The following is a 24,212-nucleotide window of genomic DNA, read 5'->3' as shown; positions in this document are numbered from 1 at the left end:
ATAATTATTAAGAAATTGTTTTATTTCATAAACTATAAGATAATTTAGAAAGTTTATAGGTCATAAACGTCGCTTATGTTCTTTTAACTCTAGCGTTCAGGATCCAAACCCAGGTGCGGACGGTTGTGTTTCTTGAATCTCTTGTAATCATCAAAAGTCGATGTGTAGTTCTTCAGTACTTTCTCGAGTTGTGCCATGGATATTTTATACGATCAATACTTGTCATGCTCTTTTGCATTTTCCTTAACTAAATTAGTTCAAATAATTTAGGATTTAACAGAACTAAATGAGGTACATTTAAAACAGCAGCGCAACTCTGTAGCACGTCGAGTGTGCCTGCATTTAATTGTGTAAACCTGGCTCTCTGAACACGAGCAAAGAGTTCTCACTCAACAGAAGATTGCGAGTACTGTAATATAAAGCACCTGGAGATGCCAGGGATTGAACCCAGGACCTCATACATGCGAAGCATGCGCTCTACCACTGAGCTACATCCCCGATGAAAAAGTTTGTGGAACAGACTTAGAGATGTGCAAATGCTCACTGATCACACCACTCACGAAGAATGCCTGCAGTTTCCCACTTTCGCGTTTCTTCTACTACAGAGTAAATTCATAGGAATGAAAAAATAAGGAAGGAAAAATAATCGCATCGAAGCTTCAAGAGGCTGGGCACAAATTAATCTGTTATTTTTGCATCCAGTTACATGGGCGACGGTGGTTGATTCCCAGACGGGGGAGTGCTTTTTTTTTCTACCTCCTTACTCGACTGTCCTTCAATTCTATTTTATTTGAAAGCTATTTGCATCTTTTAAGTGCTCTTGATTAAACTATGCATAGAAAAACAGCAGTACTGATGATTTAACGTAAAAGGGTGAAACAAGGCCCCAACCACAGGAATGGTAACAGGAAGGATCGTGTTCTTATTTAATATGTCCTTTTGAGATGTCTTGTCAATGCACACAGGCGGTAGAGCTGAATAATTTACTTTTAGTTCTTTCTATACCAGGAAGAAAGGAGCAGACTTTAACTTTAAGAGGCAAAAATGACACCTTGTCAAAGCTAATATTTATTAAAATGACATCACAACAAAAGAGTGGAGCCTTGAGTGAATAAAGCCTTGAGTGGAGCCTTGAGCTTTCATTGGATGTCTGTGTCTCCATAACTTTGTAGGTGAGAGAGAGGATTGTGATAATTTGCAGGTGCTTCTCGGGAGTGCGTTGGTGGTACAGGCGCCTTCCAAATAATTGAGTCAGTTTTTTAATCCCAGCCAGTGCAAACCCAAATCTTTTCAAGATAATCTGTGGTCCGCTAACACATCTTTTGAAACACTACAACAGGTAACACCCCGTGTGAAACATCATGAGCATCTATTAAACCTCTCTACCTACCCGTTCCTCACAGAGACATGACGAGGGTCTAAAGGGACATTTTGAGCCGTAGAAACATTTTAGCATTCCGTACTTTCCTGTGCAGTCAGGCCAGTTCCACTTTAACTGCGCCCGACAACGGAGGTCGTTTTGAAAACTACGAGAGTAAAGGAAGAGTAAAGGATTGGAAGCTAGGGAGTTTCAGGTCTGTGTTTTTATTATAGGTTCTCAAATCTGAATACCTTTTCAAGAAGTATTTCAGAATCCCAGTCAAATCCAGTACGAATGCTGCATAGATCTGCATTGTACAATTAGTATACTGTTTGTCCGTTGAATCAAACACGCCTTATGAAGCATTTCTAAAACAGGAGAGATTGTTAGGGAATGCGTCTTCCTGTAAAAATAAAATGACTTCAAGAGCACTATAAGCAGAGGTGCTCTACAGAAGAACTATAGCCAGAGATGCCAAAGAGGTCGAGATTTCACCACGTGAGAGAAGGCATCTCAGAAAACGAAGTTGCGGTCATTTCCACGCCTCATAAAACCACTAGGTCAAACAACAAGAGCTGAAGAGCCGCTGTTGAGAGTAACACGGCCGAGCGCTCTAAGGAGCTGGCTTAAACCTCCAGCCTCTTCAGGAGCATCTGTTGGAGTCACACTGCTACAGTGTATCGCCTTGTTAAGTATCCCTTTTATTGTTGTTGCTACCTCCAGGCGATGTAAACCAGATTCAGAAAAAAAATAATTTGAACAACATTATTCCCACATTTTTTCGAAGGTGCGGTGGCCAAGTGGTAATGCGTCAGTCTCGTAAATCGACCAACGTTTTATCAAACCCCACCCGTGCCTGTTTCGAAGTCTTCAAAAACACTTGCAATGTAGGAGTCTCAATAGTAAGAGAACATAACTATCGCCAGTGATTAGTATCCGTGCATATCCTGCCTTGTTTTTTAGTCGACAAAGCTTGTCTCTCTTCACACCCATCTTCTGAATGATCGCCTCAGCATTGGGAAGGAACGTGCGCTTGATACAGCCCCCGACTCCATGGTCTGATCACAAACAGATCGGGTGAGCTGTCAGTCCAGGTTGGAAGTAACATTCGAAAGCACTAAAAATCTGACTTAGGAACGAGAAGACCGTGTTTTTTTAAACGAGTAAACGATAAAATAATATACTGCCTGCAAGACTATGTCAAGTTCAAGTTCAAGTTTATTGTCATTATACTCATACACAGGTAAAAGGTATAACGAAATGCTATTTAGCTAGCTCTCGGACATAAGTAGTACAAAGAAAAAAACACAACAACAATACAATTGTATAACAAAAGAAAGACAGAGACAACAGCCGATGTGCAAAACAACAACAGGCAGTGTGCAAAACAACAAAAAGGTAACAGGTTATGTGCAAAAACACGCATCAAAAGAATGAAATAAAGGGATAGAAATGATGGGGAGTGAGCTTTTGACATGTATGGGAGAGGTAGATTTTCAATGTGTGTTTGGGTTTTTGGTAAGAAAGAAGCAATCAGCACACATTTTTTTCAGGATAGTCGAGCAGTTTAAAACAGCAAATTCACAGCTTCGTGTCTTTTAAGCTTTGTGTTTCACTCTCCAAATAGACGCACGGGTTCAAATCCCACTCCCGACAATCAGGCGTTTTACCCTGTCTTTTTTACCTGCCTTTACACTGTTTCAGTCTTGTTGTGCTCGCTGACAATCACAGTACGAGGAAAACGGAGAAACTGCTTAGCAAAAACATAACGGACAGAAAAAATCTTCTTAAACACGTGAATGTGATTAGCAGCAGTAAGGTATGCATTCAAATGTTTAAGGCAGATTTATAAAAGCAGCAGAAGAAAGGTGCAGCCTTTGTGAGAATTCGCGGGTTTTTATGCTGCTTGGACTTCTTTCAAGCCTATGAAGTGACCCCCGTTTTATTTTCATTTTCAAACTTCAGAACCGAATAACAAAAAGGTTTCATGTGTGACAGCATTCCGTTGCAAATACCGTTTCCACGATGTATTCAGCGACGGGAATGAAATATTTTAGTGCTGGCTCAAATGCGAGGAATTTCAGAAAAACCTGGAAAAGCAACGCTTTCAGTAAACGACAAATTTAAAGCGTGTAGTCAGCATGAACAGAACAACGCAATGCTCTGTAAAAACGATCTGAAGCCACAATTACTCTTTTATCTCGGGCAGTTCATTCCGATACGATGTTTCCGCAGAATAAATGAAATGCCGAACTCCAAACATGTTGTTGTCATTATTGTTACTCTTGCTGCTGTAGTTTTAAGCTTTAATCAGTGGGTATGTAATGTTGTAAAGGGGCTGGACTACTTTGTTCAGTCCAAATTCCACTATGTGAATTTATGCTTTTTTAATATAAGCATTAACAATACAATGCGTGCTCAAAAACCGTTACTTATTAGCTTAAGAAGCGGCAGTGTTTTGACAAAGTGTGGTATTCGAACAGAAAATGCTGAAGTGTTTAATACTTGCTTGTGAGCAGATCTCCCTCGATTTAGACAAACTCTTGTTCGGCCGATGATTTCAGATCAAAATCTGAATCAAGTGGAAAGAAAGCTGAATTACGCTGGGTACTGGGTATCACTGTTACGCCATCAGGTCATGCTAGGAGGATTGGGGGGATCAAATTGACACAGAGGGACCCAATGTGGGGGCTGAACCCACAGTTCTGAGATTAAGAGATTCTTGCTCTATGGACTGCGCCTATATAACTCTTGTGCTCCAGCAGTAATGTTTCTGGGTGTGGATGAACATGACATATTGTGTTGAGAGCAGCATTTACTTTCCTGCAGAGATGGGAGTGCCTTTAATACAGCTCTTTCAATCGGACAGAGTAACAGGAACTGACCTAAAGTTTCGGCTGTGGATCCATCTCCACATGGGGGACAGTAAAATAGCGATGAAGTAATGTTTCTGGGTGTGGATGAACATGACATAATAGACTGCCAGCAGGAACACGTGGCCCACAGGCAGTGACAGTATCGCTATATTTGGCTGCAGTATATTGTGTTGAGAGCAGCAATAACTTTCCTGCAGAGATGGGAGTGCCTTTAATACATCTCTTTCAATCGGACAGAATAACAGGAACTGACCTAAAGTTTCGGCTGTGGATCCATCTCCACATGGGGGACAGTAAAATAGCGATGAAGTAATGTTTCTGGGTGTGGATGAACATGACATAATAGACTGCCAGCAGGAACACGTGGCCCACAGGCAGTGACAGTATCGCTATATTTGGCTGCAGTATATTGTGTTGAGAGCAGCAATAACTTTCCTGCAGAGATGGGAGTGCCTTTAATACAGCTCTTTCAATCGGACAGAGTAACAGGAACTGACCTAAAGTTTCAGCTGTGGATCCATCTCCACATGGGGGAAAGAGACAGTAAAATTGCGATGAAGAAACAGAAAGATTTGTGCACGCTGCAAAGTAGGAAAGAGGTGGTCAGACACATGAAACAGCTTGGTGATAATTTGCAGCGACAATTTTATGTTATTTAGTACACGGATTTCTCTTCATGTTCCTTAAGATGTGTAATTTGTATGTTGGTTGTATGAGAACAGTTTCTCCTAAAGTCCTGTCAATTGATAGTGGAGAGCTAGCTGGTGCACATCTTCAAGAAGACTCTCTTTAAGGCGATTACAAGTTTCTCGAACAAATCTGTGTCATATTTTTAAAATAGTTTAGCTAATGAACAACGAGAGTACAAATAAATTCTCCCACCCTCCATTTGAAGATAAAACTCCATGTGCGAGTCAAAGTTTCCTTGAAGCTACTGATGTTCGTCATTATTGGACATTCCCGATGATATTGACTAAGAAGCTCAATTTTTACGTGTTGTAGTTCAACATGTGCAAAACATTCGTATCCCCTGCAAATATCGGCAAGGTCAGTGATATTCTTAACAATTTGTGCCATTGCAATTCGTGCGATTGGTGCCATACTTTTTCGAAATGTATTCTGACATGCCAGGATCAGAGGGTCAAATTTAAAAAACTGGTGCATTAAAATTTCTTGTACTCCAGGATTTTGATAGTCTGTTACATTGTCTTTCACACGGCGGTGTCAGAACTGTGAGACATTTTCATAATCGGGGGGAAGGCTGTAGCAATAAGCAGAAAGTGCAATCACCTTTTCCCAGTGTAAGTCCGTGTTGTGGTGAGTTTTTAAAATTGGTTTGCGATTTTCTGAAATATATTCCATACAAAAATATAATTTGGACAGTCGCTATTTATTTGGATATTCCCGTTCAGTGAAGATGTCTACAGTATTCCAGCCGGATTAGTACTGATCGAAGAGAGCCATCTACAGGCGAAAGGCGACATAACATCACAGCAGCACCATTTAAGGTGGAACGAAAAACACGCATAAGAAGCTGGCGAATAAGAAGCCAACTTAAGCCTCGTAGCAGACCCTGGGAGGCACGCTCAAAATAATCATCTTTCCAAGTACTTCAGAGTCATATATAGATCGCTTTACTGCAATTTTATGTGATTGATGGGAGATGTGAAGCCATCGAGCCTGTACTGCACTTTCACATTGAAATTGAAGCCATTTCTCATGCTTTCTCTCAGTGTCCGGGCTGCAATTGCGTGTAAAGGAGGCGACTTAATCACCTTACAGAGGGTCTTCACGACGGGGTGCGTCAGCTAGTTCTCCATTATTGTCAGTTTACTGGACTTCTGAAGAAACCTATCTACAACGAAGATACAAACTGCACAGTTTAAGGCACATGAAGAGAAATCTGCTACTGATTGACTCAAAAAATGTCGATACAAATAATCTGCGAGGCTGATTTACTTATCCGACCACCTCCCCCCGTCCCCCTTTGCTGTTAGCACAATTCTTTCAGTTTCTTTTCTTGTATTTTCCTTGCTATTTTAGTGTTCCCCATGTATAGATGGATCCACAACCGAAACCGTTTTCACCCTATGTTTCTGCACACCTTGCACAGCTCCAGTGGTGCAATTGGTCAGCACGCGGTACTTATACAACAGTGCACAGCGGAGTTATACCGAGGCTGTGAGTTTGTGCTTCACCTAGAGCAGTGTCTTTAGCTACTGAAAGCAACTGTCAAGTTTAGATACTATCAGGTATTTGATGGAGATAAATTAACATCAAATGAAGAAGTAAAGGACTTCGAGTCACAATCAAATAAGGCTCCACAGCTGAAACATTGTGTTTCCTTCTCTTTTCAGCATGGAATAAACCTTGACTTTTTCCTTTGAAGCCCATGCATGCTGACCCTGCTCCCTACTTAAATTACCATCAGCTGTGTACCTCCAGCTGACCTGTACACAAATATATGAGAGAGGTCTACTGAGACGAGAGGAGCACTGAAGACTTGAAAAAGCTCTCGCATTAGACTGTGTTTTTGTTGTTCTCCAGATTTATTTTTAATGTTCTTTTTCTTTTAAAGTTGTTGCGTTTGGTTGTTTTTTTATAGTTGCTAGATTACTACAGGGATTTACCTAGGTTCCCGGGAGACTTCTCGTTTTGTGTTTGTTGTTTTTTCGGGTTACAACTATTTTTTTTTCTGTTGATAGGATCCCACGCATTACTGTGGGACTAGTTAACTTTAGTTCATACATTGTACCTGAAATTACCACATAAACTACTACTCTGTTTTCCTTTTTTTTTTAAAAAAAAAAGGCAAAACTAATGTTTGTTTCTCCTTGCTGCTGATTGGTAGCTACAACGGGTCAGTTGCAACAAACTGGCTGCTGAAATTTGTCAGCAGCTCTGTAGCAAACCTGTTCTCAATTGCAACAAACCTAAAATAACAGCTGCTGCCCATTAGACATTACTAAAGTAGGAGACTAAGCAGACTAAGCGGAACAATAGATTACATTGGAACTGTCCTGAATGTAGTGGAAATAATATTGTCATTAAGTAATGAACAATTGCTTTCCAGACACTACAATTATTCACAAGGAATTTTATCAATACATTTTTTATTAATAAAAGTGTAATATCTTAATAATGAAGTTTAATGTTATCTGTATTAGTAGCTGTATTACAGGTAATGCATGCACAGACTTTATTATACTATTGTAAGAAAACCGGCACAGGGACGCCAAATATGTAACGTTGCCATAGCCAAAATGTAATGTAGTGGCTCTCTGAAGGCACCAGTTCTGTAGGGTTTGGGCATTTACTGAGACAATTATTAATTGTAGCAGTAAATCACAAAGTTGATTCTTTTGATGGCTTTAGAGTTCAACCATGCGACATAACTCAAACAACGCGCACACACAGGTACTAATACACGAGGATACATTTATTAATACATAGAATATGCATGTAAACCTAACAGATCTTATCGAGAGGGTTATCAGAATACAAAAGGTATATTCGGTCAGTTACAAAGAGTTACACATATCAAGAGGACATACGTTCAGTATATCATTCATTAAGACCGTTTCGTAAAGTGAACTTGGTTACAACTTCTACATTAGATACTCAAAACAAGTACATAACTCTTAGGAATTAAATTGATATCAACTGGTTTGGATAACAATTGAATTCTCGAGCTGTAATGCAGTGAAGTTGAATACTCATCCAATTTCTGGGGATTCAGATCTCCTGCAGCACAAAGAAACAGTTGCAGGCTTGTTGCTGTCCAATCCGAGCTCTCTGGCTCGGTGCCAGGCTGTGCTGTGCGGCTTGCGACGGTGTGCTGCTGTTGCTCACTGACCGGCTAGTTAGTGTTGGCTTTAACTAGCAAAGTTTGTGCAAAGGAGAAAAGATGACTGTGTGTCCCAGCAAGTCAGGAAGAGGACCGGTTCGTTCCTGATGAAGAGCTAGTTCTGAATAGTGATTCAGCTGTCCACAGTTCCGACCTGTTCACGAGGCCTGCTGCTGGTTACTCTCTGGCAACCTCCACTCTAGACTCTTAGAACAAAGGAAAGTTCTGGCACTCGGACACACTGGCCGTTCCGTGGTTGTCCGGGCTGAGTCTCAGGATGGTCAGGAGGTGCACTGCGAGAATGTCCTGCCCTTGGGAGTCTTCTGCTCCTGGGCCGTCCTGCCCTGGAATTCTCCTTTGAATTCCCTTTAGAATTCTCCTCAGAATCTTACTGAATCTGAATCTCACAGGCTCTCTGTGTTGCCTGTTTTTACCTGGAGGAACTTCAGCTCATTGATTGGCTGAAAGTTCCATGGGCATCAGAGTCCCATGTGGGTTACTCGGCCCTACCAGTCTCTGATTGGTTGATCAAGGTGAGATATGAGTCACTTACTCCTGACACTTAGTAATGCAGTCCGGATGTCCAACTGGCACTCCCTAGACAGATAGGCGCCAATAGATGACCATTGATCATGATAGCCAGGCTTAGCTAAGTGCATCCCCCTTTGGGAGCTGTCTTTTATCAAAGGAACCCTAAATCAGCCTGAATGGTTTCTCTGTGGCTGCACCACAGAGATGAACAGAGAAATGAGGCCTAATTTGGGAAAGCTCAGAAACACTTGATTCTGCCTTATTAATAAGCCTCGCCGCTACATCTTAAACTGACCATTTGGCCAGGACCTCGTAAACAAGCCAAATACCATGAACCCCCCTCTTTACCATCAGACCGAGTGACGTCAGAAACGGAGAAGAAGATACTATATAACCCAAAAGTTTGTACCGATACAGGGAACAATACTTCGGTTTTGTTGTTTCTTGCGGGAAACAAGACTTCGGCTTTATTGTTCCTTGCATGCAATAAACTCATCTGTTTCACTTCATCTCGGGATCAAGAACCTTATTCTTTCTGTTACAACACCACTATACTAATGAGGAAGACATCGCACTCTCCGACACCCAGCATCGTGTCCCGACCCACCGTGCTGGAAGGCGACGCTTGCTGTGATTCCTTTACAGAGCAGAAATGACATCCGAGGAGCCGTGAGATCATTTCAGAATTTCGCAGCAATTCAGCATTTCGAAAACACAAACAACCAATGCGAGGAAGATGCGCTGGACAGAGCTCAGAGGGTGCAGCTGGGTGACTTTCCTTCTGAGTGACGTTCCTGCAACACTATCCCGCTACTCTTGGTGCGCTCATGCCACAACACAGGAAGGCTGGAGCAGGTGGCTGTGGGATTTGCGCACCGCTGAAATAGCTCAGTTGGGAGAGCGTTAGACTGAAGATCTAAAGGTCCCTCATTCGATCCCGGATTTCGGCATTTTGTTTCATCGCGCCCTTTGTTCCTCTCTCCAGCGCCCCCTGGTTAAAGTGTCGCTTCCCTTTCTCAGCCCGAAACGCAAGCGAGACACCAGCAGCGGTCCCTGCAGGTTTCCGTAGTGTAGCGGCTATCACGTTCACCTAACACGCGAAAGGTCCCCGGTTCGAAACCGGGCATAAACAGCCTCGTTTTGCACGCTCCTGTACTTCACAGAGGTCTTGAGCGACCGGTCATTTGTTCCCAATGTATTTCCGGTGCCTTCGTGCACTCTTGTACAAAACGCACGTTCCTTCTGTACGGGGAGCCGATCATTTGCAATTGGGCTGTGCCGACAGACCAGGACGAGCTCTGTCGGCTGAAATGCAGCGCAGGACCTGCAAGAACAACAGAAAGATTAGCATCCAGCGGGGGCCTCTTAGTGAGCCCAAGAGCTCATCAAGAATCGGCTCCAGCAACAGGGCTGGGCACATTGTTCCATTCTCCGCCCACTCTCGGTGTAAACAAGTCCCTCCTGGTCTCTGCTTGAAATGCACTTTCCTGCGTTTGCTTTGGTGTAACTGGCTTCCCCTGCATGGGCGAATGTGAAGAAGATCCTTAGTAAGTCATTGAAGAAAACCGAGAAGAGGTCGGAGTGGCCTCTGTCGTTCATCAACGATCCAGTCAGGCAGTACTCCTCTGTAAAGCGCCGTTCGTTCACATCGATTGGCTTTTTTTTTGCCTTCATTCGTGCGAGTAGTAAAAGCAGACGCCCCTATTCTGCCGTGACCCGGATTCGAACCGGGGTTGTTGCGGCCACAACGCAAAGTACTGACCACTATACGATCACAGCGAGTTACCGAAACACACGCGGCAGGGCGGAAAGGGCTGTGCTCTCTTCGTGTGACATAATTCGGAAAAGTTCTGACGTTACATTTCAACTGAGCCCCAGTATACATCGACCCTTCGACACTCTGAGTGACAACTCTCTTGCGTGTTTTCTCATATTTATGTAGTTTGCTTGCATGATGCCGGGAACAGCATGGTTGTTCGCTGCCATATAGTCTAGCGGTTAGGGTTCCTGGTTTTCACCCAGGCGGTTCGACTCGGTTTTGCCTCCTGCTTTCCAAAAGATCAGCACCGTGTACGAAAGAGCCGCATTAAAACTACTCGAACGTGCAAAACGTGCAAGCAGAGGGGGCGCTTGTTTCCAACCGAAACTTCTCGCGTGTGAGACGAGCTGATCATCGCTGTGGGAGGGTTACTCTGGTAGACAGGGCTGACCTTCGGCAATAGGATTTATAGTCTCCAAGATGATATTTGCACTTTCTGGAGAGGCGATTTTCTCCACTTCAGTAGCCCGATTTCGTCGATTGCGTGGAGAGGGCTGTAGAATGTGGCGCCGCCTTTCCTGCTCCGTCCATGACAGGCGTGCTGGTCTCTGGAGAGAGAGCACGGTCCATCAGCGCACTCCAATAAAGGCACTGGAAGCAGCTGAATCGCATTGGCGAAGCTCAGCGCTGGGCCGCTGGGCACGTCTTACCACCGTTTCCGTAGTGTAGTGGTTATCACGTTCGCCTCACACGCGACAAGTCCCCGGTTCGAAACCGGGCGGAAACAGACATCTTTTGTCGCCAGGCACAAAAGGGGATTGGGGATTCGCCTAGCGCTGTGATCGAACAGACCCACTCACCTCTTAGTGTGGCGGGATCTGCACAGTGCATGTCACAGCGCATCCTGCTTTCACTTCAATGCGCGTCCTGATGTACCCCAGTCTCCCGCGTGACAGCTGGGGACGGGTGACAGGTCCTATAATAACGAGGAAGACATCGCTCTCTCCGACCCCCGGCATCGTGTCCCGACCCACCGTGCTGGAAGCCGACGCGTGCTGTGATCCCTTTACGGAGCAGAAATGACAACCGAGGAGCCGAGAGATCATTTCAGCATTTCTGAACGGAAAACACAAACGACCAACTCGGAATGACTTGCCTTTGACGCTTCTCAAAGCGTTCTTTGTGCATCGAACAGACCCACTCACCTCTTAGTGTGGCGGGATCTGCACAGTGCATGTCGCAGCGCTTCCTGCTTTCACTTCAATGTGCTTCCTGATGTCGAGTCGTGTGCCGTGCGGAGGCTCTGAAAGCGAGAGCAATGAAAAGGTGCACGACGCTGTGAAAGAAAACAGAGAAGTGAAAGGCAGTCATTTCTCTAAGGAGGTGAAAGAAAAGCTACTCCCCGTCGGGGAATTGAACCCCGGTCTCCCGCGTGACAGGCGGGGATACTTGCCACTATACTAACGAGGAAGACATCGCTCTCCCAAACCCCCGGCATCGTGTCCCGACCCAGCGTGCTGGAACCCGACGCGTGCTGTGATCCCTTTACGGAGCAGAAATGACAACGGAGGAGCCAAGAGATCATTTCAGCATTTCGCGTCTGAACGGAAAACACAAACGACCAACTCGGAATGACTTGCATTTGACGCTTTTCAAAGCGTTCTTTGTGCACGACGACTGCGCCGCCTAGCAGATACAAATGGGTTGTACAACTTTGAACTAGCAAATGGAAGAGGGCTAAGCCCCCTCTCTTTTAGCCCAGGTTCGATCTGTCTCCCAGAATCACCAGGGCGCCCACACACACACACACCCGTGCCGTTGAAGTGCTCTGCTTCATTTCTAAGGGCAACTCAACATTCACTCCTACCCCGAGTGCAGAAAAGACAGCGTCCGCAGCAACAACAGCTAAGGTCTCTGCACAGGAGCTAAGCTGCCCTCATCTCCTCTGCTCTGCGGCTCCTGCGGAGTGGAGTCCTGCCTGGAGCCGTGTTTGCAGGCGGCGGCTCCCCGCGCCCTGTCTGGGCGTCGTGTCCAAGAGCTCCTGGGAGGAAGAGCGAGCCCTCCCACTCGGGGGCTTTTCCACGGTCTGTGTGAGGAGGGGCGGGTGTGTCCAGTAGCTTATCGAGCTGAAGCCTGGGGCGGCGGAGAGCTGTGATCGTGCAGACCTTGAGGTGTCACCTCTTTGTCTGCTTTCCCGCCCCCCCTCCGCCCAAGATCTGCTCCAATGTAGCCTGGCAACCCCTCACACCTGCACGTGTCACAACCTAAGGTGCGGTCATGAGACACCCATGGGGTGTCGTTCTGTTCTTGCTAATTGTTTCCTTCCCGTCGCAGGCAGGAGTCCATGCGAGGAAGATGCGCTGGACAGAGCTCAGAGGGCGCAGCTGGGTGGCTTTCCTTCTGAGTGACGTTCCTGCAACACTCTCCCGCTACTCTTGGTGCGCTCATGCCACAACAGAGGAAGGCTGGAGCAGGTGGCTGTGGGCTTTGCGCACCGCCGAAATAGCTCAGTTGGGAGAGCGTTAGACTGAAGATCTAAAGGTCCCTGGTTCGATTCCGGGTTTCGGCATTTTGTTTCATCGCGCCCTTTGTTCCTCTCTCCAGCGCCCCCTTCCTAAAGTGACACGTCCCTTTCTCAGCCCGAAACGCAAGCGAGACACCAGCAGCGGTCCCTGCAGGTTTCCGTAGTGTAGCGGCTATCACGTTCGCCTAACACGCGAAAGGTCCTCGGTTCGAAACCTCGTTTTGCACGCTCCTGTACTTCACAGAGGTCTTGAGCGACCGGTCATTTGTTCCCAATGTATTTCCGGTGCCTTCGTGCACTCTTGTACCAAACGCACGTTCCTTCTGTACGCGGAGCCGATCATTTGCAATTGGGCTGTGCCGACAGACCAGGACGAGCTCTGTCGGCTCAAAAGGAGCGCAGGACCTGCAAGAACAACAGAAAGATTAGCATCCAGCGGGGGCCTCTTAGTGAGCCCAAGAGCTCATCAAGAATCGGCTCCAGCAACAGGGCTGGGCGCATTGTTCCATTCTCCGCCCACTCTCGGTGTAAACAAGTCCCTCCTGGTCTCTGCTTGAAATGCACTTTCCTGCGTTTGCTTTGGTGTAACTGGCTTCCCCTGCATGGGCGAATGTGAAGAAGATCCTTAGTAAGTCATTGAAGAAAACCGAGAAGAGGTCGGAGTGGCCTCTGTCGTTCATCAACGATCCAGTCAGGCAGTACTCCTCTGTAAAGCGCCGTTCGTTCACATCGATTGGCTTTTTTTTGCCTTCATTCATGCGAGTAGTAAAAGCAGACGCCCCTATTCTGCCGTGACCCGGATTCAAACCGGGGCTGTTGCGGCCACAACGCAAAGCACTGACCACTATACGATCACAGCGAATTACCGAGACACACGCGGCAGGGCGGAAAGGGCTGTGCTCTCTTCGTGTGACATAATTCGGAAAAGTCCTGACGTTGCATTTCAACTGAGCCCCAGTATACATCGACCCGTCGACACTCTGAGTGACAACTCTCTTGCGTGTTTTCTCATATTTATGTAGTTTGCTTGCATGATGCCGGGAACAGCATGGTTGTTCGCTGCCATATAGTCTAGCGGTTAGGGTTCCTGGTTTTCACCCAGGCGGTTCGACTCGGTTTTGCCTCCTGCTTTCCAAAAGATCAGCACCGTGTACGAAAGAGCCGCATTAAAACTACTCGAACGTGCAAAACGTGCGAGAAGAGGGGGCGCTTGTTTCCAACCGAAACTTTTCGCGTGTGAGACGAGCTGATCATCGCTGTGGGAGGGTTACTCTGGTAGACAGGGCTGACCTTCGGCAATAGGATTTATAGTCTCCAAGATGATATTTGCACTTTCTGGAGAGGCGATTTTCTCCACTTCAGTAGCCCGGTTTCGTCGATTGCGTGGAGAGGGCTGTAGAATGTGGCACCGCCTTTCCTGCTCCGTCCATGACAGGCGTGCTGGTCTCTGGAGAGAGAGCACGGTCCATCAGCGCACTCCAATAAAGGCACTGGAAGCAGCTGAATCGCATTGGCGAAGCTCAGCACTGGGCCGCTGGGCACGTCATATCACCGTTTCCGTAGTGTAGTGGTTATCACGTTCGCCTCACACGTGAGAAGTCCCCTGGTTCGAAACCGGGTGGAAACAGACATCCTTTTATCGCCAGGCACAAAAGGGGATTGGGGATTCGCCTAGCGCTGTGATCGAACAGACCCAATCACCTCTTAGTGTGGCGGGATCTGCACAGTGCATGTCACAGCGCATCCTGCTTTCACTTCAATGCGCGTCCTGATGTACCCCAGTCTCCCGCGTGACAGCTGGGGACAGGTGACAGGTCCTATACTAACGAGGAAGACATCGCTCTCTCCGACCCCCGGCATCGTGTCCCGACCCACCGTGCTGGAAGCCGACGCGTGCTGTGATTCCTTTACGGAGAAGAAATGACAACCGAGGAGCCGAGAGATCATTTCAGCATTTCGCGTCTGAACGGAAAACACAAACGACCAACTCGGAATGACTTGCCTTTGACGCTTTTCAAAGCGTTCTTTGCGCACGACGACTGCGCCGCCTAGCAGATACAAATGGGTTGTACAACTTTGAACTAGCAAATGGAAGAGGGCTAAGCCCCCTCTCTTTTAGCCCAGGTTCGATCTGTCTCCCAGAAACACCAGGGCGCACACACACACACCCGTGCCGTTGAAGTGCTCTGCTTCATTTCTAAGGGCAACTCAGCATTCACTCCTATCCCGAGTGCAGAAAAGACAGCATCCACAGCAACAACAGCTCAGGTCTCTGCACAGGAGCTAAGCTGCCCTCATCTCCTCTGCTCTGCGGCTCCTGCGGAGTGGAGTCCTGCCTGGAGCCGTGTTTGCAGGCGGCGGCTCCCCGCGCCCTGTCTGTGCGTCGTGTCCAAGAGCTCCTGGGAGGAAGAGAGAGCCCTCCCACTCGGGGGCTTTTCCACGGTCTGTGTGAGGAGGGGCGGTTGTATCCAGTAGCTTATCGAGCGGAAGCCTGGGGCGGCGGAGAGCTGTGATCGTGCAGACCTTGAGGTGTCACCTCTTTGTCTGCTTTCCCGCCCCCCCTCCGCCCAAGCTCTGCTCCAAAGTAGCCCGGCAACCCCTCACACCTGCACGTGTCACAACCTAAGGTGCGGTCATGAGACACCCATGGGGTGTCGTTCTGTTCTTGCTAATTGTTTCCTGCCCGTCGCAGGCAGGAGTCCATGCGAGGAAGATGCGCTGGACAGAGCTCAGAGGGCGCAGCTGGGTGGCTTTCCTTCTGAGTGACGTTCCTGCAACACTCTCCCGCTACTCTTGGTGCGCTCACGCCACAACACAGCAAGGCTGGAGCAGGTGGCTGTGGGCTTTGCGCACCGCCGAAATAGCTCAGTTGGGAGAGCGTTAGACTGAAGATCTAAAGATCCCGGGTTTCGGCATTTTGTTTCATCGCGCCCTTTGTTCCTCTCTCCAGCGCCCCCTGCCTAAAGTGACGCGTCCCTTTCTCAGCCCGAAACGCAAGCGAGACACCAGCAGCGGTCCCTGCAGGTTTCCTTGAGCGACCGGTCATTTGTTCCCAATGTATTTCCGGTGCCTTCGTGCACTCTTGTACCAAACGCACGTTCCTTCTGTACGCGGAGCCGATCATTTGCAATTGGGCTGTGCCGACAGACCAGGACGAGCTCTGTCGGCTCAAAAGCAGCGCAGGACCTGCAAGAACAACAGAAAGATTAGCATCCAGCGGGGGCCTCTTAGTGAGCCCAAGAGCTCATCAAGAATCGGCTCCAGCAACAGGGCTGGGCGCATTGTTCCATTCTCCGCCCACTCTCGGTGTAAACAAGTCCCTCCTGGTCTCTGCTTGAAATGCACTTTCCTGCGTTTGCTTTGGTGTAACTGGCTTCCCCTGCATGGGCGAATGTGAAGAAGATCCTTAGTAAGTCATTGAAGAAAACCGAGAAGAGGTCGGAGTGGCCTCTGTCGTTCATCAACGATCCAGTCAGGCAGTACTCCTCTGTAAAGCGCCGTTCGTTCACATCGATTGGCTTTTTTTTGCCTTCATTCGTGCGAGTAGTAAAAGCAGACGCCCCTATTCTGCCGTGACCCGGATTCGAACCGGGGTTGTTGCCGCCACAACGCAAAGTACTGACCACTATGCGATCACAGCGAGTTACCGAAACACGCGCGGCAGGGCGGAAAGGGCTGTGCTCTCCTCGTGTGACATAATTCGGAAAAGTCCTGACGTTGCATTTCAACTGAGCCCCAGTATACATCGACCCTTCGACACTCTGAGTGACAGCTCTCTTGCGTGTTTTCTCATATTTATGTAGTTTGCTTGCATGATGCCGGGAACAGCATGGTTGTTCGCTGCCATATAGTCTAGCGGTTAGGGTTCCTGGTTTTCACCCAGGCGGTTCGACTCGGTTTTGCCTCCTGCTTTCCAAAAGATCAGCACCGTGTACGAAAGAGCCGCATTAAAACTACTCGAACGTGCAAAACGTGCGAGAAGAGGGGGTGCTTGTTTCCAACCGAAACTTCTCGCGTGAGACGAGCGGATCATCGCTGTGGGAGGGTTACTCTGGTAGACAGGGCTGACCTTCGGCAATAGGATTTATAGTCTCCAAGATGATATTTGCACTTTCTGGAGAGGCGATTTTCTCCACTTCAGTAGCCCGATTTCGTCGATTGTGTGGAGAGGGCTGTAGAATGTGGCGCCGCCTTTCCTGCTCCGTCCATGACAGGCGTGCTGGTCTCTGGAGAGAGAGCACGGTCCATCAGCGCACTCCAATAAAGGCACTGGAAGCAGCTGAATCGCATTGGCGAAGCTCAGCGCTGGGCCGCTGGGCACATCTTACCACCGTTTCCGTAGTGTAGTGGTTATCACGTTCGCCTCACACGCGAAAGGTCCCCAGTTCGAAACCGGGCGGAAACAGACATCTTTTGTCGCCAGGCACAAAAGGGGATTGGGGATTCGCCTAGCGCTGTGATCGAACAGACCCACTGGACCCACCTCTTAGTGTGGCGGGATCTGCACAGTGCATGTCACAGCGCATCCTGCTTTCACTTCAAGGCGCGTCCTGATGTACCCCAGTCTCCCGCGTGACAGGTGGGGACAGGTGACAGGTCCTATACTAATGAGGAAGACATCGCTCTCTCCGACCCCCGGCATCGTGTCCCGTGCTGGAAGCCGACGCGTGCTGTGATTCCTTTACGGAGCAGAAATGACAACCGAGGAGCCGAGAGATCATTTCAGCATTTCGCGTCTGAACGGAAAACACAAACGACCAACTCGGAATGACTTGCCTTTGACGCTTCTCAAAGCGTTCTTTGTGCATCGAACAGACCCACTCACCTCTTATTGTGGCGGGATCTGCACAGTGCATGTCGCAGCGCTTCCTGCTTTCACTTCAATATGCTTCCTGATGTCGAGTCGTGTGCCGTGCGGAGGCTCTGAAAGCGAGAGCAATGAAAAGGTGCACGACGCTGTGAAAGAAAACAGAGAAGTGAAAGGCAGTCATTTCTCTAAGGAGGTGAAAGAAAAGCTACTCCTCGTCGGGGAATCGAACCCCGGTCTCCCGCGTGACAGGCGGGGATACTTGCCACTATACTAACGAGGAAGACATCGCTCTCTCCGACCCCCGGCATCGTGTCCCGACCCAGCGTGCTGGAAGCCGACGCGTGCTGTGATCCCTTTACGGAGCAGAAATGACAACCGAGGAGCCGAGAGATCATTTCAGCATTTCGCGTCTGAACGGAAAACACAAACGACCAACTCGGAATGACTTGCCTTTGACGCTTTTCAAAGCGTTCTTTGTGCACGACGACTGCGCCGCCTAGCAGATACAAATGGGTTGTACAACTTTGAACTAGCAAATGGAAGAGGGCTAAGCCCCCTCTCTTTTAGCCCAGGTTCGATCTGTCTCCCAGAATCACCAGGGCGCACACACACACACCCGTGCCGTTGAAGTGCTCTGCTTCATTTCTAAGGGCAACTCAACATTCACTCCTACCCCGAGTGCAGAAAAGACAGCATCCACAGCAACAACAGCTCAGGTCTCTGCACAGGAGCTAAGCTGCCCTCATCTCCTCTGCTCTGCGGCTCCTGCGGAGTGGAGTCCTGCCTGGAGCCGTGTTTGCAGGCGGCGGCTCCCCGCGCCCTGTCTGTGCGTCGTGTCCAAGAGCTCCTGGGAGGAAGAGAGAGCCCTCCCACTCGGGGGCTTTTCCACAGTCTGTGTGAGGAGGGGCGGGTGTGTCCAGTAGCTTATCGAGCGGAAGCCTGGGGCGGCGGAGAGCTGTGATCGTGCAGACCTTGAGGTGTCACCTCTTTGTCTGCTTTCCCGCCCCCCCTCCGCCCAAGCTCTGCTCCAAAGTAGCCCGGCAACCCCTCACACCTGCACGTGTCACAACCTAAGGTGCGGTCATGAGACACCCATGGGGTGTCGTTCTGTTCTTGCTAATTGTTTCCTGCCCGTCGCAGGCAGGAGTCCATGCGAGGAAGATGCGCTGGACAGAGCTCAGAGGGCGCAGCTGGGTGGCTTTCCTTCTGAGTGACGTTCCTGCAACACTCTCCCGCTACTCTTGGTGCGCTCATGCCACAACACAAGAAGGCTGGAGCAGGTGGCTGTGGGCTTTGCGCACCGCCGAAATAGCTCAGTTGGGAGAGCGTTAGACTGAAGATCTAAAGGTCCCTGGTTCGATTCCGGGTTTCGGCATTTTGTTTCATCGCGCCCTTTGTTCCTCTCTCCAGCGCCACCTGCCTAAAGTGACGCGTCCCTTTCTCAGCCCGAAACGCAAGCGAGACACCAGCAGCGGTCCCTGCAGGTTTCCGTAGTGTAGCGGCTATCACGTTCGCATACCCCGCGAAAGGTCCCCGGTTCGAGACCGGGCGGAAACAGCCTCGTTTTGCACGCTCCTGTACTTCACAGAGGTCTTGAGCGACCGGTCATTTGTTCCCAATGTATTTCCGGTGCCTTCGTGCACTCTTGTACCAAACGCACGTTCCTTCTGTACGCGGAGCCGATCATTTGCAATTGGGCTGTGCCGACAGACCAGGACGAGCTCTGTCGGCTCAAAAGCAGCGCAGGACCTGCAAGAACAACAGAAAGATTAGCATCCAGCGGGGGCTTCTTAGTGAGCCCAAGAGCTCATCAAGAATCGGCTCCAGCAACAGGGCTAGGCGCATTGTTCCATTCTCCGCCCACTCTCGGTGTAAACAAGTCCCTCCTGGTCTCTGCTTGAAATGCACTTTCCTGCGTTTGCTTTGGTGTAACTGGCTTCCCCTGCATGGGCGAATGTGAAGAAGATCCTTCTTCGAACAGACCCACTCACCTCTTAGTGTGGCGGGATCTGCACAGTGCATGTCACAGCGCTTCCTGCTTTCACTTCAATGTGCTTCCTGATGTCAAGTCGTGTGCCGTGCGGAGGCTCTGAAAGCGAGAGCAATGAAAAGGTGCACGACGCTGTGAAAGAAAACAGAGAAGTGAAAGGCAGTCCTTTCTCTAAGGAGGTGAAAGAAAAGCTACTCCCCATCAGGGAATCAAACCCCGGTCTCCCGTGTGACAGGCGGGGATACTTGCCACTATACTAACGAGGAAGACATCGCTCTCTCCAACCCCCGGCATTGTGTCCCGACCCAGCATGCTGGAAGCCGACGCGTGCTGTGATCCCTTTACGGAGCAGAAATGACAACCGAGGAGCCGAGAGATCATTTCAGCATTTCGCGTCTGAACGGAAAACACAAACGACCAACTCGGAATGACTTGCCTTTGACGCTTTTCAAAGCGTTTTGTGCACGACGACTGCGCCGCCTAGCAGATACAAATGGGTTGTACAACTTTGAACTAGCAAATGGAAGAGGGCTAAGCCCCCTCTCTTTTAGCCCAGGTTCGATCTGTCTCCCAGAATCACCAGGGCGCGCACACACACACACACACCCGTGGCGTTGAAGTGCTCTGCTTCATTTCTAAGGGCAACTCAACATTCACTCCTACCCCGAGTGCAGAAAAGACAGCATCCACAGCAACAACAGCTCAGGTCTCTGCACAGGAGCTAAGCTGCCCTCATCTCCTCTGCTCTGCAGCTCCTGCGGAACGGAGTCCTGCCTGGAGCCGTGTTTGCAGGCGGCGGCTCCCCACGCCCTGTCTGTGCGTCGTGTCCAAGAGCTCCTGGGAGGAAGTGAGAGCCCTCCCCCGGTGGGCAAAAGACGTATAATATACGTCTATTAAACGTATACCTTAGACGTCTAAATGTGGTCTACAATTCGTCTAGAATGAAATTCTAATATACGTCTAAAGTTATACGTCAATTATACGTCTATGTTTAGACGTTCATTATACATAAATGGTTGGAGTTCTATTATACGGATACATTTAGAGGACTATTATACATATATGGTTGGAGTTCCGGATAACTTTAGAGGTCTATTATACGGATAACTTTAGAGGAATATTATACGTATATGTTTAGAGGTCTATTATACGTATAACTTTAGACGTCTATTATACGTATATGGTTAGACGTCTATTATACGGATAACATTAGAGGTCTATTATACGTATATGGGTAGAGGTCTATTATACATCAAAGATAGATTTTATAGGTGTAGAAACAAGTAAACCAAGCCAATGATTAGGTTTAGAAATTTATTCTTAAAATACACATTCACACCTGAAACATACGTATTTCAAATTATACATTGTATACAATCAATCAACAATCAACATATGGGCAATAATCATAAAAAACACAACTAGTCTTAAACTTCAGCTACAAATTCTGGTAACATGGCAATATACAGTATAGTAATGACAAACACAAAACTAATTACATTAACACACTAACTCAAAACCACATTTTGATTCAAATATACATTTTAAAATGTACAACTTCTATATTTCCAAGAAAAAAAAATATTACAATGGAAGTTAAGACGATTTTTGTCCACTATTTGCAAACCCTGTCTAATTGTCCTAACAGTTAGAACCAAAAACCTATTATTTTCAGAGTCCAGATCTCCTGGCCCCCTGCCTTGCATATGCATTCTTCAAGTAACACATTGCGTGCTCCTTTATTTCTTTTTCTGTTGATGTAGGGTGGGACTTCAGCACCGCAGCTAGGAGAAAATTATATAATATTACTTCCCAAATAAATGATGATTAATATCTTCTTTAGTATAATCTAAAAAATGAACGGTTTACTAAGCTCAAAGCTGAAATAAATGTATAAAATTTGGCTTGCATCATAGCAGTTGAGCAATAAAGTCTGTCCTAATTACAGAGTACCTAAAGTTTGAAAGGACAACATAGAATAAGAATAAGAGAAACGGCAAAACGATTTTGTGTCATCTTCCCCATTCACACTATTTTATGTGCCATTTTTTTGCTTATTCACGTACTATTTTAATCAAAATAATATTAAGAAAGATCTGTATGTATTCAGATAGTATTATTATTGTTCATACTTACTCGTCAAAAAAGGATTGCTGAGATATTTGCTGATATACTTCTACATTTGAAAAACGTGTCCAAAATGGTGACCAACGAATACTAGCAATGCATTGTGGTATATAACCGGAAAATATGCTGGGTTCGATATTTTCGTATGCGTTTATCAATGTTGTCGATATTATGGTTGAAATTTAACATTGATAATACATCGCGGCTATGTGCCCCCTGCTATGAGCTGATGTGCAATTTTAACGCATGCAGTTAGTAAGGATCGGTCACTGTTGTATGGTATTATATATAATGACATTATGGAATAGGATGGGGACAGGCCTGGCAACACGGGGGGAGGGGGGAATGTCGCCCCTTCAGTTTTGGGCAAAAAGATTTACCTAACTTAATTTGTGCCCTAAAAATAGTTGTACTTTGTCAACGGTCAGACAACACTAAATGACACGAACAGTCATTCAGTCTGTTTGATGGGCAGGAGGGCTATCCGTCCAGGAACTGCACATATCAGTGTCGTTATTGAGTGTCAACATTACGATCCTGTTTGCTCAGGTAGACCGATTCCTTGCAGTAGTTTATCATTATACTTAAAATCGTTATATAACTAGGACTAGTTATAGCAGTCTGTGCTTTCTGTTGGTTTTACAACATTTTTTTATTAACGATTCAGAACGTCCATGTAGCTGCAAAAATGAACGCTTATGGTACTTTTCGCTCCAGGCAATACAAACCGTGAGAGTGACGAAAAATGTGAAACTGAACTTCATCGCAAATACCAGATTGCTAGTCGTTATCTTCTATCATGAAGCACTAATCAATGGCATAGCTGCGAGATTTCATTTGGGTAGCTGCACCGTACAGCTCCGTTTCAACCGAAATATCACTCCCCCCTCAGAATTTCAGACGCCCCCCTACAGATTTTTCCCCGGGCACCGCGCACTGATGGGGGACGGGGTGTCCAGGAAATGGTATCAACTTTTGTCAAGAAAATAAAAATAGAAACTCTATAGGCACTCAAACATTTTACTGTTTTTTTTTCAGGCAGGTGGCAAGACCCCCTCAGCAAAACCCTTGTATGCCAAGCTGTGGGCATTGATTCGTCGAATATACGTATATTTACGGCGAAATTACGTCTATACGTATATATACATCGCCTCGACGTATAATCAACGTCGAATTGCAACCGTAAAATCGACGACATGAATAAACGCATATATAACGTCGAAAACACATCTAACACAGTGCCTGAGGCTTTTTACTGTATGTATCGTGTGTGCCGCAACTAGGAGTATACGGCACTCTGCACAGTGCATGAAGTAAATTATTTTGGCAGTAATTAATTTATTATATTTACTATATGTATTATACACGTGTAAATTAATTACTGCCAAAATAATTTACTTCGTAATTTACAATAAAAAGCCTCAGGCACTGTGTTAGATGTGTTTTCGACGTTATATATGCGTTTATTCATGTCGTCGATTTTACGGTTGCAATTCGACGTTGATTATACGTCTAGGCGACGTATATATACGTATAGACGTAATTTCGCCGTAAATATACGTATATTCGACGAATCAATGCCCACTGGGCTAAAAGAGAGGGGGCTAAGCCCTCTTCCATTTGCTAGTTCAAAGTTGTACAACCCCTTTGTATCTGCTAGGCGGCGCAGTCGTCGTGCACAAAGAACACTTTGAAAAGCGTCAAAGGCAAGTCATTCCGAGTTGGTCGTTTGTGTTTTCCGTTCAGACGCGAAATGCTGACATGATCTCTCGGCTCCACGGTTGTCATTTCTGCTCCGTAAAGGGATCACAGCACGCGTCGGCTTCCAGCATGCTGGGTCGGGACACGATGCCGGGGGTTGGAGAGAGCGATGTATTCCTCGTTAGTATAGTGGCAAGTATCCCCGCCTGTCACGCGGGAGACCGGGGTTCGATTCCCCGACGGGGAGTAGCTTTTCTTTCACCTCCTTAGAGAAATGACTGCCTTTCACTTCTCTGTTTTCTTTCACAGCGTCGTGCACCTTTTCATTGCTCTCGCTTTCAGAGCCTCCGCACGGCAGTCGACTCGACATCAGGAAGCACATTGAAGTGAAAGCAGGAAGCGCTGCGACATGCACTGTGCAGATCCCGCCACACTAAGAGGTGAGTGGGTCTGTTCGATGCACAAAGAATGCTTTGAGAAGCGTCAAAGGCAAGTCATTCCGAGTTGGTCGTTTGTGTTTTCCGTTCAGACGCGAAATGCTGAAATGATCTCTCGGCTCCTCGGTTGTCATTTCTGCTCCGTAAAGGAATCACAGCACGCGTCGGCTTCCAGCAAGGTGGGTCGGGACACGATGCCGGGGGTCGGAGAGAGCGATGTCTTCCTCGTTAGTATAGGACCTGTCACCTG

At 47.4% G+C, this 24,212-nt stretch overlaps 8 non-coding genes across 8 annotated transcripts; 4 read left to right on the top strand and 4 right to left on the bottom strand.

Annotated features, from left to right (window-relative positions):
• Nucleotides 1-426: 426 nt before the first annotated feature.
• Nucleotides 427-498, bottom strand: trnaa-cgc (transfer RNA alanine (anticodon CGC)). The gene has a single exon. It is a non-coding gene; the product is annotated as a tRNA-Ala (tRNA).
• A 9,823-nt stretch (nucleotides 499-10,321) lies between these two features.
• trnah-gug (transfer RNA histidin (anticodon GUG)) lies at nucleotides 10,322-10,393 on the bottom strand. The gene has a single exon. It is a non-coding gene; the product is annotated as a tRNA-His (tRNA).
• A 1,378-nt stretch (nucleotides 10,394-11,771) lies between these two features.
• On the bottom strand, nucleotides 11,772-11,843 carry trnad-guc (transfer RNA aspartic acid (anticodon GUC)). The gene has a single exon. It is a non-coding gene; the product is annotated as a tRNA-Asp (tRNA).
• Nucleotides 11,844-12,869: 1,026 nt separating this feature from the next.
• On the top strand, nucleotides 12,870-12,942 carry trnaf-gaa (transfer RNA phenylalanine (anticodon GAA)). Its single transcript has one exon. It is a non-coding gene; the product is annotated as a tRNA-Phe (tRNA).
• Nucleotides 12,943-17,915: 4,973 nt separating this feature from the next.
• On the bottom strand, nucleotides 17,916-17,987 carry trnad-guc (transfer RNA aspartic acid (anticodon GUC)). Its single transcript has one exon. It is a non-coding gene; the product is annotated as a tRNA-Asp (tRNA).
• A 1,022-nt stretch (nucleotides 17,988-19,009) lies between these two features.
• On the top strand, nucleotides 19,010-19,082 carry trnaf-gaa (transfer RNA phenylalanine (anticodon GAA)). The gene has a single exon. It is a non-coding gene; the product is annotated as a tRNA-Phe (tRNA).
• Nucleotides 19,083-19,191: 109 nt separating this feature from the next.
• trnag-acc (transfer RNA glycine (anticodon ACC)) lies at nucleotides 19,192-19,264 on the top strand. Its single transcript has one exon. It is a non-coding gene; the product is annotated as a tRNA-Gly (tRNA).
• A 4,436-nt stretch (nucleotides 19,265-23,700) lies between these two features.
• On the top strand, nucleotides 23,701-23,772 carry trnad-guc (transfer RNA aspartic acid (anticodon GUC)). Its single transcript has one exon. It is a non-coding gene; the product is annotated as a tRNA-Asp (tRNA).
• Nucleotides 23,773-24,212: the final 440 nt, after the last annotated feature.

The sequence above is a fragment of the Lepisosteus platostomus genome, chromosome 5, assembly GCF_059453375.1.
Source record: "Lepisosteus platostomus isolate fLepPlt1 chromosome 5, fLepPlt1.hap1, whole genome shotgun sequence".
Lineage (NCBI taxonomy): Eukaryota > Metazoa > Chordata > Actinopteri > Semionotiformes > Lepisosteidae > Lepisosteus > Lepisosteus platostomus.
This window is presented reverse-complemented; position numbering and strand designations above follow the sequence as displayed.